The 15,274-nt window shown below is 40.5% G+C and overlaps 1 protein-coding gene across 42 annotated transcripts in view; it reads right to left on the bottom strand.

The window, feature by feature from the left end:
* The window catches only part of MGAT4C (MGAT4 family member C), a 566,296-nt gene that overhangs the window by 165,178 nt on the left and 385,844 nt on the right, over positions 1-15,274 (bottom strand). For 35 of the 42 annotated variants that reach the window (XR_005592876.1, XM_039520655.1, XM_039520654.1 and 32 more), the window contains one exon: positions 14,187-14,234. The exons of the other annotated variants lie outside the window; for them this stretch is intronic. The gene's annotated coding sequence lies outside the window, so the exon portion shown is untranslated. The remainder of the gene's footprint in view (positions 1-14,186; positions 14,235-15,274) is intronic. 42 annotated transcript variants of the gene reach the window in all.

Genomic DNA, 15,274 nt, shown 5'->3' with positions numbered 1-15,274 from the left:
GCCTAAGTACACAGTGTGTAATTCTGTTGACCAAAAGTGGGACTGTGCACTTACATGGCCTCAGGTCATGAATGAATTCAATCTGAAATATTGAGCCAGAACCCTTGTTTTGTCTGTCTTCAAAGATTTAAAAGAAAATCCCCGAAGTTACCAAGGCAGAGCACATCATGAGTGAACGCACTGTTGTACCAAAGGAGGACCAAGTTCCTAGTTATTGTATAAGCAAGTGAGCCCTTGCCTTAAAATTCTGAGGGTGTCATGTCCCAGTACCAGATATGGACTGGCTACATTATAGACACCATATGTGTTCATCATAAGATCCTTTCACGCTCTGCCAGGTATGGCTAAGGTTAATTTAAATAGGATATTTACACAAAGTGCCAGCTAGGAGATGAACAATATAATACAGTTTACCATTCCATTACAGAGGGATCCTGGCCATTTTTTTGTGTGTGTGCATGAATGTGTGCGCATGTTGAAATGAAACCAAATCTTGTCCCATCAAAATCACTGCACTATGCATGGGACTGGCCTCCAAATTTGGAAGAGGGGGAAGGTTACCGAGAGATCACAAAACTAACTAGTTTAATTTTATATAAAAAGTGTGTAGTTGGAGGGCTTCTACTCAATGTCCTAAGGCAAAATATGTAACACAGTTGCTTGACCTTTTCAATTCCAGCAGCTGGCTTACACACTTTTATATTGTCAGTGCTATTTTTGCAAAGAAAGCGGCTAGATACATACTGTTTATTTAAATAAACACCACAACTTTCCTCCATAGAGCCAAAAGTTAATAAGGGAAAATCTACACTGATAAAAGACCCACAGAACAGCTGCTATAAAATTGCAGTGTAGATGTTCCAGCTTGGGCTGGAGCCCAGACTCTGAGACCCTCCCACCTCACAGGGTTTAAGAGTCCATGCTCCAGCCTGAGCCAGAAGGTCTAGGCTGCAATGTTAGAGCTCCACAGCCTAAGCCCTGCAAGCACAAGTCAGCTGACCCGGGACAGCCAGGGGTCTTTTACGGTAGTCTAGACACACCCTGAGTGCCTGAAAGCTCCTTCCAGTGGTTCTAAGCTTAATCCTGTCTCTCACTCACTGCATGTAAACGGGGCATCATTTAACCTCTCTGGGACTGAGTTTCTTTATGCATAATGCATACTTATCTGCCTCACATGTGTGTTGTGAGGATTAAGTTAAATGTTTGAACAGTGCTTTGAAAGAAATATGAAGAATTCTCTTTATAGTAAATATTACTACTACTTTATGACAATATTATAGTCTAAATTAAACCCATAAAAAGAACTAAGCATCCCTGAAACTCCACCCTAAACAAAATGTCCCCTTGTGCCTCAGTTCTTATAGTTACCTCTGATGAATAACCAGAGATGCCAGCAATGTGTTTTCTATCACGTGCACTCAGCCTAGACTTTAAGCCTCAACCTTGAACTTTAATGACTTTGTGAATTTAAGTTTGACCCTTAAGACTATATTTATACACTTTTTATTTTTACCTTATTCCTTTTTTATGGCAGCCTTTCTTAGTTTTTCTTTATGGCTATTCTACAGAAATTGGATTATTAAAATTAGATTAGGTCAAAAAGAACACTGGAAGTATGAGACAAACATTGGTACATCATGAGCAGAACAACTATATTGCATCACTTTTTAAATCAGCGGTGGGCAAACTACGGCCCACGGGCCACATCCAGCCAGTGGGACCCTCCTGCCCAGCCCCTGAGCTCCTGGCCCGGGAAGCTGGCTCCTGGCCCCTCCCCTGCTGTTCCCCCTTCGCTGCAGCCTCAGCTCGCCGCACTGCCGGCAGAGTGCTCTGGGTGGCAGGGATCTTGCAGAACTGCTGCCTGTCCTGGTGCTCTGGGTGGCGCGGCTGTAGCGCCGCCAGTCACCAGTGCTCCAGGCAGCGCGGTAAGGGGGCAGGGAGCAGGGGGGTTGGATAGAGGGCAGAGGAGTTCGGGGTGGTGGGGTGTGGATAGGGGGCAGGGCAATCAAAGGGTGGGGAACAGGGGGGTTGAATGGGGGTTGGGGTCCTGGTGGGAGCAGTCAGAAAGGGGGGGGTTAGATGGGGTGGGGGTGTGGTCAGGAGTTCCGGGGTGGTCTTCAGCATGGGAGAAGGTGGTTGGATGGGGTAGAGGTCCCGGGGGGGGCAGTCGGGGATGAGAGGAGGGGTTGGATTGGGCAGCGGGGGCAGGCAGGTGTTCCAAGGGCAGTCAGGAGACAAGGAGGGGTGGATGGGGCAGGAATCCTGAGGGGGCAGTCAGGGAGAGAGAAGCAGTGGGGTCAGATAGGGGGTGGGGCCGGGCCATGCCTGGCTGTTAGGGGGAGGCTATGCCTCCCCAAACAGGCAGCCCTCCATACAATTTCAGAAACTCAATATGGCCCTCCGGCTAAAAAGTTTGCCCACCCCTGTTTTAAATGGTCACTTTTTAGATGTCTGAACACCAGAGGAATTTCTCAAGACCTGTCGGGCTTTTCTGAAGAGCCTGTGGGAGGAAGGAAGGGTACACTAATGTATATTCTGTGAGAGTGCCCAGTGATAAATGAGTTCTGGATGAAAGGCTAGTGGAGTTAATGTAGGAGGTGATGTAGTGTGAACTGCCTCTGTCTTCTGAATAGATAATCCTGAGACATTTTGGGGAGCCGTGCTTCTCAGGTATCAAACAGAAATCCACGTATTTTACTTCCTGATTTCACCAGCTTTTCATGTTGAAGGTCACCTCTTCTAGATCCTCACGGAACATATTGCAAAGGAATTCTCATTGCCTTCTTAAGTTTTAATAATATTAACATTTAATATAGTGGAGCTCCACTTCAGTATAACTGCTGCCCTGACTAGCAGTCCATGCTCCTGATACGGTATATCATTACAATAAAGACTCATTAATTCATACTAGGAGCTCGGAGACCCATCCTGAATCACTGAAATTTACAACTTGGCAAGTAAATAAGGCTAAACCCTCCTCCCAAACATATAAACAACAATTGATTGATTGATTTGTGACAATTTATTAACTGATTTGGTTTAACTTTTTTTTTAGGTTTAAAAAATGAATTGAATTTTAACAGAGTGCATAAATGAAGAGAAAGAGGACAAAAATCACACAAAAGAGACAGAAGAAGTTACCAATAAGATAAAGATAAATATGTGTGAGGTGCATGTGTGCGTTAGATAAAAGTATATCTCAGGTTCACTTACATAACTAAAATTTACAAAACACAGTTGTAGTTACGGAATTTGCATAGTTCTATTATGTATTTATACTGTGGTTCTGCCAAGGATCCTCAATGTGCTAGGTGCTGTACAAACACAGAACAAATAATCCACTTCAGTGTAGAGTGACTAACAGGATTTATAAATGTTTTTAGTCTAAAATTAATTTTCAGTTATTTATGGTAGAAAGAGTGCTTCATGCTAGTAAGTACATATGGTTGAGTACTTTGGAAAATTAAATGAGCACAAACGATCACTCCAATATGAAATCTTAACTGCGAAGAAGGAAGAAGCAACCATTGTGGGGTGCAAAGTATAAAATTAATCTTCAAATCAGACCAATAACAAAGCAATATAAATAATGATAATAAAATAGTGATTGTTGTAAACTGGTTGGAAAGGTATAGTAATAAGTGGTTAGTGTTTACTTATTTACATGCATAATAACAAGTTGCTGCGCAGCAGTTTGAAAAACATATCCAAAAGCTACAGCCACTGCAACATATTTCAGCACTGACAATGAACTTACATCTTCCCTTCTCTGTCATTAAAGTTGGAGCAGTGTGGTTCCTTCCCTGCAGCAGTGACAGAATGAATGACTACAATTATCCTGGGTCTCTTCAAAGTAGTTCTCCAGGCCTGGACTCGCAGGTCATTCACAGCAGCCTCCTCTTGTACACTGTCTCCCATTTTCTTCCCCTTTCCTTTTCAGTGGCTTCTCTGTCACACCCAGGAGAGGATTTCTCTTTCCCAGCAGCTCATTCCCACTTCAGAAACAGTAGCACCCTGGCTCTGCAGTTGCCACCTCCTGAGGATTTATTTGGTTTAACCTGCAGGAAATATTCTGAACTGCTTCTGTGGGCCTCCAGTGTCCCAATTCATCCATAAAAGCAGGAAAGATGGACTCCATTTCCCTCTCACATATCAACTGTCCTTTCCAAAAGCCACAGACACAGAGTTCAACATTCCATCTGGCCCTGTTAAAGGGTCTCACACCAGATAGTGCATGTATTGTTTCTAGATTATTGTGTACAAAACGATTTTCTTTTCATACAATAGAATTTATATCAATACAGCTAAAAACCTTGGAAGCATTTTAACCCCCTTTTATAGCTATATATAAAACACAGATAGATAGATAGATTACTTAGATTAGATAGAAGAAATTCATAAAAAACTTTTATTAAGTTTATTGTGCAACTAAGCGTATGTCTGCGTGCAACAGGAAGTATGGCTGAAGCATGTGTAGGCATAGCAAGCCCACTTGCTAAAAACAGCAGTGAAGCTACAGTAACATGGGTGGCGTCATGGCGTAGCCACTCAAGTAAGTACACAGGTTCCTTGTACAGCCTATGCTGCCACAGCTCCACTGCTATTTTTAGTCAGCTAGCTTGATCAAAACTAGTTTAGGTATGTCTACAATGTGCTGCCACAACACCTCTGACTGCACTGACATACCTCTGACATACCCCAAGTAATAACCAGTGTTGCCAACTCTCACAATTTCAGCATGAGTTTCATGATATTGATATTATCCTTAAAGCTCAGGGGACACTTGATTATGTTAGGATCTCTGCTTTCATTAAAAATTAAAAGTAAATTTCTATCCCTCTAAAACAAGTTTTTAAGTTTCAGGACAAAAACTTGAAAACATGACCCATGTGCACCCCAAAGAATCAAAAACCAAGACAAATAAAAGAGAATCTAAATTTTATTATTTTCTTAAAATATGGTTTTAACCCAATTTGACCATTTTTGAAGGCTTTGAGGTTGATGCTACTAAAGTGTTTAAAAGTCAGGTGGATGGCAAGCGAGTCAGCCTGAGAGGCACTGCTCTGTGTAGAGGGACATTGTACTCAAGAGACAGCACCAGGAGGCAAAATGCACAGCCCTCTGCCACTATACCCCTTCTCAGGGTGAAAATTGTTCCCCCAGCCAGAAGTTACATGGGAGAGACAAGCCCTTGTGCTCCATTGAGTGCACATACTGTCAATATGCTCAGCCCTTTGGCAACCCACATGGGGCTGGACGACAAGGCTTCTTTTACTCTCCCCCTTTCCTATTGACCCTCATAATGGTGAGGCAGAGTCTGGTCCAAAGTTATGTTTGTATTTGCATCCTCAACTCTGCCCTCTCAGGTATATGCGTTATGATGCTCTATTTGGATTATCCTATTAAATACAGTTATATCTCAAATAGAGTGATCGGATAGCAAGTGTGAAAAATTGGAACGGGGGGGGGGGGAATAGGAGCCTATATAAGAAAAAAGCCCCAAGTATCGGGACTGTCCCTATAAAATCGGGACATCTGGTCACCCTAATCTCAAGCAATGTGTTACACCATTCTTAGTACAACTTTGGGTACATATCTATAGTATTGTGCAGCACTGACTATGGCTCCAATCACTGAGGTTGCTGCAGCACAGAGAAGGCTGCAGGCACACTTGGAATAAAACAACCTGTTACTGGTGAGGATTACTGTTGGCCTAAGGAGGTAATTGGCTTTGTGATGGGGAGGATCTATAAGTGCAAGGAACAGAAACTAAAGGGAGGAGATCAGAGGGTGAGCTGAAGAGGAGAGGAAGCTGTGGAAGGCTTCACTTGCTGTATACCTGTGCTGTGGCCTAACATGTTTGGAAACTGAGGATTAAAGAAAAAACAACGAGGAGTCCTTGTGGCACCTTAGAGACTAACACATTTATTTGGGCATAAGTTTTTGTGGGCTATAACCCACTTCATCAGATGCATGGAGTGGAACATACAGTAAGCCGGTATAAATACACAGCACATGAAAAGATGGGAGTTGCCTTACAAAGTTGGGGGTCAGTGCTAACAAGGCCAATTCAATCAAGGTGGAGCTGGCTCATTCCCAGCAGTTGACAAGAAGGTGTATCAACAGAGGGAAAATTATTTTTTGTAGTGACCCAGCCACTCCGAGTCTTTATTTAGGCCTAATTTGACGGTGTCAAGTTTTCAAATTAATTCCAGTTCTGCAGTTTCTCTTTGAAGTCTGTTTTTTAAGTTTTTTTGTTGAAGAATGGCAACTTTTAAGTCTGTTATTGAGTGTCCAGGGAGACTGAAGTGCTCTCCTACTGTTTTTTGAATGTTACAATTCTTGATGTATGATTTGCATCCACTTATTCTTTTGCATAGAGACTGTCCGGTTTGGCCAATGTATATGGCAGAGGGGCATTGCTGGCATATGCTATCTGGACTGACAACTTGACAGCCTAGAACTTCTCCTTTGTTATAATTTGTTGGGGGATTTTTAGTAATGTTTCTTTTACAAATCATAGGAATGGCTCCCGTATTCATCATCTAAACTTTCTTCCACTCCAAAGAGTGTTTCATTCAAAGTTGTATTTATCATTGTCTGTAATAAATTATGTCAGATAGGTCATCCCTGTATTCCCACTATATAACAATAACTCATTTAGATATTGACAGAGCCATTCCAGTTGTTTTTATAGTATTCAATTTATTCTAAATATCCTATTAAATACATTTTAATCTCAATTGTATTTTTGCTCCATTATGCTTTCAAGCATACTTCCAAAAGATGGAATATACCATTTCCCATCTAGTACTTCTGATTTAACATTAATAATAATTAGGAGGTCAGACTAGATGATCACGATGATCTCTTCTGGCCTTAAAGTGTATAAGTCTATGAGTCTAATTAGACTTGTTGATTGCAAGTCTATGGAGGATTTCCCTTGATTGCTAGGATGCATCATGACCTAAGTTATTAACTTTCCATCTTCCTTTTATAATGACTGACATCATGAGTCATCACTGCATACCAAATCTAGAACCTCCAGCATTAAAAGCATGAGCCTTTATTATCTGAAATACAGGAAAAACAGCTCTTGCTGGTCATTACAGTAGGCCTATCTTCTAGGGACTAGCCGAAGAGGGACCCATAATACGCATACTGAACACTGGATTACATTTTCACATTAGGAAGATCTTTGCTACACTGAAAGTGACATAATACAACTCAGAATGGAAAACATTGTAGTTTTCTATTTATTTTTTCCACTGTGGCATATATTTTAGTTAATTTTAGCATTCTAAAAATTCTCCTGCCATTATATATTCATAAAACTAATCTAGTGATTAAAAATAAAAACTTGCAAAGTTAATGGATTAAAAATTTTGTCTCCAGAAATAACTCTTCCATTATTGCATTTATATTCACAATAATAGAACTGTCCACAGACAGAACAGATTATATCTATGTGTCAATGAAGCAAGGGCTCCCAGATAAAGCTAATCATAAACAGACATAATGAAGTTTTGAAGTTTTCAACATGTTACTTGGGAGAAGTTTCTGGGTCTTACATCTACATATAAATGGGAAGCTACAAAAAGATTTCAAAGATTGTTGCTTTTGGACATATGAATCTTTCTATATATGTGCTGAAATGATATAAACCATTGTGGCATTATGCCACATATTCTTCATAGTAATATTATTATGGGTATGGCATAATTATGATGTATTTTGTGCAATATAGGGCATGTGTGATATCATTGGAAAGGTTATTATTTACTGAATATTTGTATGCATTATTATTTTTGCATGTGAAATTAGGAATATTATCTATGCACCTATTAAAATGTGTTTACACTGGGGGAATGCCCACTAGACATAATGCAATCAGTCTAGATTGCTGTCTGGAAACAGCAATTAGGAAGAACAATAGGTCTTAGATGCTAATCTTTCACTGGGAAAGCCTTCCTGGAGATGCTGCAAACAGTCTTTGAGTTATGGCTGCATGGTAACCTTATCAAGTCACCTGATACTGGACTCTAAGAATAATACTAGTACTTTTCCACTGGCCAGGGGTGGGAACCACACTGGAAGACAAAAGATTCCTGCCACATGTAAAACTTATTTAAGGCAGGGGAGTGACATAATCATGGTTCGTTCTTCACTGAATCGCCTCCCAAGATGGCTGCTGTAAATATCTAAGAAACAAAGACTGAATGAGGGGAAAAGGACTGAGCCCAGACTGGAAGGGTATTTAGCCTGTGAATGAAATATCTAAAGGTTTAAACTGCAGGCAAGTGCAGCTGCCTTCAAGAATCTCTGCAATCTGCCTAAAACATAATTTGTGGTGAGAAATTACTACTTGTAACCAGTTTTTTTAGTATCTTAAACTTAGATGGTATTTTTGTTTTATTTGCTGGGTAATCTGCTTTGATCTGTTTGCTATCCCTTAAAATCACTTAAAATCTATCTTTTGTAGTTAATAAACTTGTTTTTGTTTTCCCTAAAACCAGTTTGTGGAATTCATAACTGGAGGACAAAAGCTGTGCAATATCTTCCTCCACACTGAGGGAGGGGGTGAATTTCAATGAGCTTATGCTATATAGTTCTCTTTGCAGCACAAGATGGTACAATTTTGGGTTTATCCTCTAGAGTAGGGTTCAGCAACCTCTGTCACGTGGCTTGCCAGGGTAAGCACCCTGGCGGGCCGGGCCAGTTTGTTTATCTGCTGCATCAGCAGGTTCGGCTGATCGTGGCTCCCACTGGCTGCGGTTCGCCCTCCCAGGCCAATGGGGAGGCGGGAAGCCACAGCCAGCACATCCCCTGGCCCGCGGTGCTTCCTGCCGCCCCCATTGGCCTGGGATGGCGAACCACAGCCAGTGGGAGCCGCGATCGGCTAAACCTGCCAACACGGCAGATAAACAAACTGGCCCGGCCCACCAGGGTGCTTACCCTGGCGAGGCGCATGCCAGAAGTTGCCGACCCCTGCTCTAGAGGGGGGTGTACACTTGAGTATTGGGAAATCCCTTAGCTGAGCCTTCCCATACAGAGCTGATCTCAGCATCTGTGTGTATACAGCTGCAGCTGGGTGTGTCCCTACATCTGTGTGCATGGGAGGGGGCTCGAGAGCCTGTCACAGCAGCACAGTATAAAGGGAACCCAGGCTGGTGGGTCAGGGAGGCTCAGTGGTACCCCAGTTTCAAGTGGCACCCCACGAGGAACCCTTCACACCCATCCTACAATGATCAGTAATGCAGTATCGGAAGGATATAATACTTATGAAATAATTAGGCCCCATCCTCCAAATATTTACATTTGTTTGACTTTACACACTGTCCCGTTAATTTAAATGCATGTCTTCGTAGGATCAGGTATTTGGACTCAAAGCTCTTTATGGCAAAAAAACATCTTTTCATTTTCTTTGCATGGTAACTAGTATCATAGGGCTCCAATCCAAACTGGGTTAAGCTCTGATAGCCAGTACAGGTGGAACAGTCTGCATTTGCCCAAGACTTCAGATTTGATTCCCAAACTCACAGGCATTCCAGAGGCCTCATTTTATCTATATAAAATATGTCTCAAATGCATTTAATAAAACAAGTATTCACCTAGTAAATCCTAAATGGGAGTGTGGTTTTCTTGAAGCAATATTTATATAATCACTTCCCTAAGAAGTTAGAAAGGTTGGCAGTGTACTTACAAGGTAAACAGTTTTCACATAATAAAACACCCTCTGGAATAGCCTCATCGCTATTATGAAATTTATTAAAAACTCAGAGAATTTAATTTATCTTATGGAAACTCCCAGGTAATATTATAATTTAGCAGCTGAGAACTCAAACAATAAATCCCTTCAGAGCATTAAGCAGTAAATCCAAATGTTATAGGGTAAATTCACACCTGTTGGCTCACGGAAGAACAGACTGTTCCCTATACAAACACAAGGACACAGGTATCAGGGGATAATATATAGTGTTTCCACTGCCACCTTCCTACCAGGGTTCCACTGACTGGGACAGATGTTTTTTCTACTGAAGACTTCATAGGAGCTACTTGGGTGGAGGTTACACAGAGGACATTGAAAATCCAAAATGATATTAGTGGGAGGAATCAAAATAAAAAAATAGTCTAAAATCTTGGGAAGATAATTAAGCTTACTCTGATTTCACATCTTCTGTGAGGTACAAACCTGCCCAACCCCTTGGGTATGTACACTTCTACCCCTATATAATGCGACCTGATATAACACAAATTTGGATATAACTCGGTAAAGCAGTGCTCCAGGGGGGCGGGGCTGCATGCTCTGGCGGATCAAACCAAGTTCGATATAACACTGTTTCACCTATAACGCAGTAAGATTTTTTGGCTCCTGAGTACAGCGTTATAACGGGGTAGAGGTGTACTTGCATAGCTGGCCTGAGCCACCACCAGTGACACTGCGGCCACACTGCTATTTTTTAGCACGCTAGCTCAAGCAGAGCTAGTACATGTTTGTCTATCCATGCTGGGAAGCACACCCCCAGCTATGGTGTAGACATACTCAGTGTAACTTTTACAAAGCTTATTGGTGCACAAAACAGCAATATTTATAAATTTATAAATCCCAGGAAGAAAAAAAAAGTAAACATGTATGTGAATTGCATCTCTTTTAACCTGTCGAGGTCCAGGTGTAAGATGAAAAGTGGCACAAAGGAAAACACTAGGAACAAGACAAATAATTTATTAGTGGAGGTTGGATAAATGTCATATTGGTTGACATCAGGGATTGAACTAGTGACCTCCTGAACTAAAAGTGTGAGTTTTCACAGAATGAGCCAAAGTGCCAGCCTGTATAACTGAGTTTATAATACATTCAGAATTTCTGTAAATCAGGAATAGAAGAGGACACATAATACATACTTTCCAGCTGGTATTATATATTTATTATAATATTATATATTTCCTCTGGACAGTGGAAAGTCATCCTGAGCATCTGAGACCCAGCAGTTTAAATCCTAGTCAAGACCTCACTTATGTGGTGGCTGCCATACTGTCTAATGCACTAGGAATTTAATCAGAGGCCTCCAGAGCTAAAAGAATTAGTCTCTACAGCTTGAGATACAAAACCAGGCTCTGTATCTGGGGCTGTAACAGACTGTGGATCAAACAGATGGGACATGTAATGCACACTGATGAATGGGTTACACAAGCACCTCTAATGTTCTGTAAAGTTCATTTTTATATTTCTATAATGCCAGTTTCATGACTCTTTATTTTTAAGTAAATTATTTATAGGAGAAGAGAAGTTTGAAAGGTATTCACAATTTTGTAGAGAAAATTTCATTCACATGATCTGAAATTTGTACTAGTTCATATTCAAACAAATCTAATTTACCTATGGGCAAATCATGTTGCAAAAACAGAGGCTAGGCAAGGATCAGATTATTATTATTATTATTATTATGGTTATTATTAAAAATAAAGCATACAGCACTGTAAACTTACAAATACAAAGAAAAGGACCATGAGGAACCCAACAAATAGGGACTAAGGAGAAACATGAAGAGATCTTATATTAGATGCTGAAGAATAAATCATTGACACCACACTGTTACCACTATTATTTCCTAGACTGAGCACAAAGAAAAAGTTAGTCTCTCATATAAATGTTGGCAAATACTGTGTTAAATGTTGGCAAATCCTAACTTCTTACAGATAGCTACTATAAAGTTGTTTAGAAAGAAACCAGACTGAATTCAGAAATGAGCGATTTAATTTAAAGTGGAGAAAATCAGCATAGTTGTATGACTGTATGTGAGGACTAGGACTAAAAATGATGTTAGAAGGAGGAATTTAGAAGCAGTGAAATAGAAGGGATTATTATTAGAGCAGAGCTAATAATTGTTTTTTGTTTCAGAGCAAAACGGAAAAAAATATTTTAAACCAAAACTGATTTTTTTTTACAACAAAAACAAACAAAAATTCTTCATGTTAAATCAGCATTACATTTCAAAGTCAAGCCAGAAGATGACAATTCCCCACTTATAATCAAAGTCATGCTAACCAACCTATAGTCACACAGATTATTAAATTTACCATTTTTAAATATTGGCAAAACTTTAGATTTTTCCTAGGCCTCTGGAACTTTCCCCAATGTTCATTAAAAACAAAAATAATTGTTCAGAGAGTTCCTTGGCTAATACTGTCAATATTCTTGGGTGCTGGTTATCCAGTCCTGTTGATTAAAAATGTTCAACTTCAATAGCTGCTATTTGACATCCTCTCTAGTTACTGAGAAAATATAAATTATTTCCTTGTTACAGTATGATATGAATGCATCCTCATGCTTCTTTCCAAATACATTATAGAAATATGTTTGTATACTTCTGGCTTTTCTGCACCATGATTGACAGTTTTACCATTCTTTTTGAGTATCGTATCTGCACCATTGTTAGAATTTCATTTGTTCCTGATATATTGAAATAATTCATTCTTATTTTCCATAAGTCTATTGGACATAGATTTTACATTGATACTTTAGTTTCCCTTACAAAATGTCTCAATTTCTTAGCTGTTGATTTGTACTATTGCTACCATATTTCATATTTGTTTTGTTTTATTTTATATAATATATAATATGCTACTTTTACTTCCCTTCTTAATCTGGACAGAAGGACCAAGAAAATAAACAAGGGAGTTAGGTTGTGAAACTGAGCCCAGTCATTTGAAGAAACCTCATAAGGGATAGAAAATAAAAGTAGCCAAACAAGATGACGCAGAAGGTCAGAAATGAACAAGGGTGACATCAGAGGTTGGGGAGGCTCTAGTTTTAAAATGGAAACACTATTACTGAAGCTCCCTTACTGCCGCTACACCAGTCCACATGGTCAATGCTTCATAATTGTCATACTAGCTTATCAAGATCAGAAGCAAGATCAGGCCTCATCTCTGATACGACAGAACATTACTGATGTACAGGAAACAAATTATACCCCATTTAAAAAAAAATTACATGTGCCAAAATATAAAGTAACACTGAACTATAGGGAGTTATAAATACAATTGTCTTCTTTCAGGCATATATTGAGACTAAGCCTAACCTGTGATCTAGTAATAGAACTCTAATTACAGGGAAAGGAGCCCATCACAAACTTTTCCAAATAACTAAAGGAATTACAAAAAGCTATTGCCTGCTTAAGTCAGAAAGATAAGAGCTAGAAAAAAATATTTTTTCTCGGTTTCCAACTGGATTGGAGAGCTAAATGAAAATGAAATGGCTTTATTAGAAAAACAACAACTTAAAACTGGTTATTATATTGGATAGACTCAACTAGTTAGTGAAAAAGAATAAATGGCATACGGCTCCTACCATCTGACCTACCATAATGAATTCACACACTAAGTTGACCATCTGTTTTATATTTTAAGATTAATCACTTCTTTGCTAATCTCTCATAACCTTTAACTAATAAGGAGATAATAAGTACTTAATCAGATAAAATGTATATTTTCAAAATATAACCATGCAAAGAATTCTACACTGTGATATCAATGTATGGTTTTGTAGCATGAGTAAAACATTATGGGGTGATGTTCACATAAAATCAGCTTTGTCCTGTATATTTCAGACAGCTGCCCTTTTCCCCCTTGGAACATAGGCGATCATAGTAAGGCCCTGTGAACAACACATGTGACAAACCACAGTATGGTAAAGTTTGTAGAGGTCCAAATAGAGCACAGACATTCAGAAAAAGGGTCTACTCTCAGTTCAAGAACACGGAGAAAAAACAGGCTTGCTACTGCTGGTAACAGAAACAGAGTTCAAACTCAAACTAAAGCTGATCCTGAGCACTTCCAAGATTTAAAATAAACATTTCTCACAGATTATAACCAAGTGCTGATTTTTGGAAGCATGGGAGAGTATAAAGTAGAACATGCAGAAGAAAACATGACTGAGGAAAAATGAGATTTACGAATGAATAAATGATTAATTTCAGAAAAGAAGTGTGTGTAAAGTCTGTGCCTCTGGGCATATTAAATTGAATTTATCTACACTTTTGTTTTATGCAGCTGGTAATCCATGCCAACACCAAACACTGGCATTATACAGACAATATTTGCCAAAGAACAAAGAGCTTTTTGTAAAAACTGAAATTATATTGTGATGATACACATTAAATTGGCAGCCTATCATGAAATCTCACCTGGTTTCTCATAAATCCTATTGAGCCTTGCTACCACAATAGGAGACCCTGAAGTGTAAAAAAAGAGAGAGAGAAAGAGGTGGATACATTTAGTGCTTATTAATTATCAGTCATTAACATCACCACTAGCATTTGCCACTTGTCATGGTGCCAGTCAAATGCTGTAGTGAAGGGGACAGCCCTAGATTATCAGGATGAGATCAAAAGAAAACCAATCACACTCTGCAAAACCTACCTAACCAATCCATACTTTATTAAAGCATGCAACTAAACCACATTAAGAACAAGCCAGAGAGGCTGTGCAGAGCCCCAGCCAATCCTGGAAGGGCTTATTGGAAGCCAATCAAGTGGAGGTTTGGAAGCAGCCAATCAGGGCCAGGCTGGGCCCTATAAGAAGGCTGCAGGGCAGAGAGGAGCCGAGTCTCTCCCTGGAGGGCAAAGGGGGAAGAACTGGCTCTTGGAGAATCACCTAAGACAGAGCAGTGCTGGGCAGGGTTAGCAGAGGCCGGGAGAGCTCTAGGTTGATGACTGCCAGAGTGGGGCACTGACACATTGGGGCAGAGAAGGTGCTGGGGCTATGGGGAAGTGGCCCAATGAAGTAGGCAGTAGAGGCAACTTGGAGGAAGGCAGTAAGTGGCTGCCACTAGAGGGTCCCTGGGTTGCGGTCCCGAGTAGCGGGCAGGCCTGGCCCCCCTCTATCCCTTCCACTTGCCAGTGATGAGAGTGGCTAAGCCAGACTGCAGTTTGCGCTTGGAGAAAGGGACTAGATTGAGGACTGCAGTGAGCCACTGAGGTGAGTGATTGAACCAAAAGCTGCCCCCACTCCCAGAACAGGGGGAGAGCCAGCAGAGTGGGCACAGCCAGAGGGCAGTGTCCAGAAGTGGACGCCGTGGTCCGGGAGTGACATGGGTCTGACTGTGAGGATGTGGAGACCAAGAGAGTAATGGAGGGTGAGACACTACTAGCGAATGCGCACCTCTGTAAGAGCTAATTCCCAAACCAACCAGAAGGAGGCGCTGCTGTGGTGAGTTTGCACCCCGTTACAGGTTTCTTTTTCTCTCAGCAAAAATTAAACAGCAGCAGTTGTA

This window comes from Mauremys reevesii, linkage group 1, assembly GCF_016161935.1.
Source record: "Mauremys reevesii isolate NIE-2019 linkage group 1, ASM1616193v1, whole genome shotgun sequence".
Taxonomy (NCBI): Eukaryota; Metazoa; Chordata; order Testudines; family Geoemydidae; genus Mauremys; species Mauremys reevesii.
Note: the sequence above shows the minus strand (reverse complement) of the source record. Positions and strands in the feature narration are given on the sequence as shown.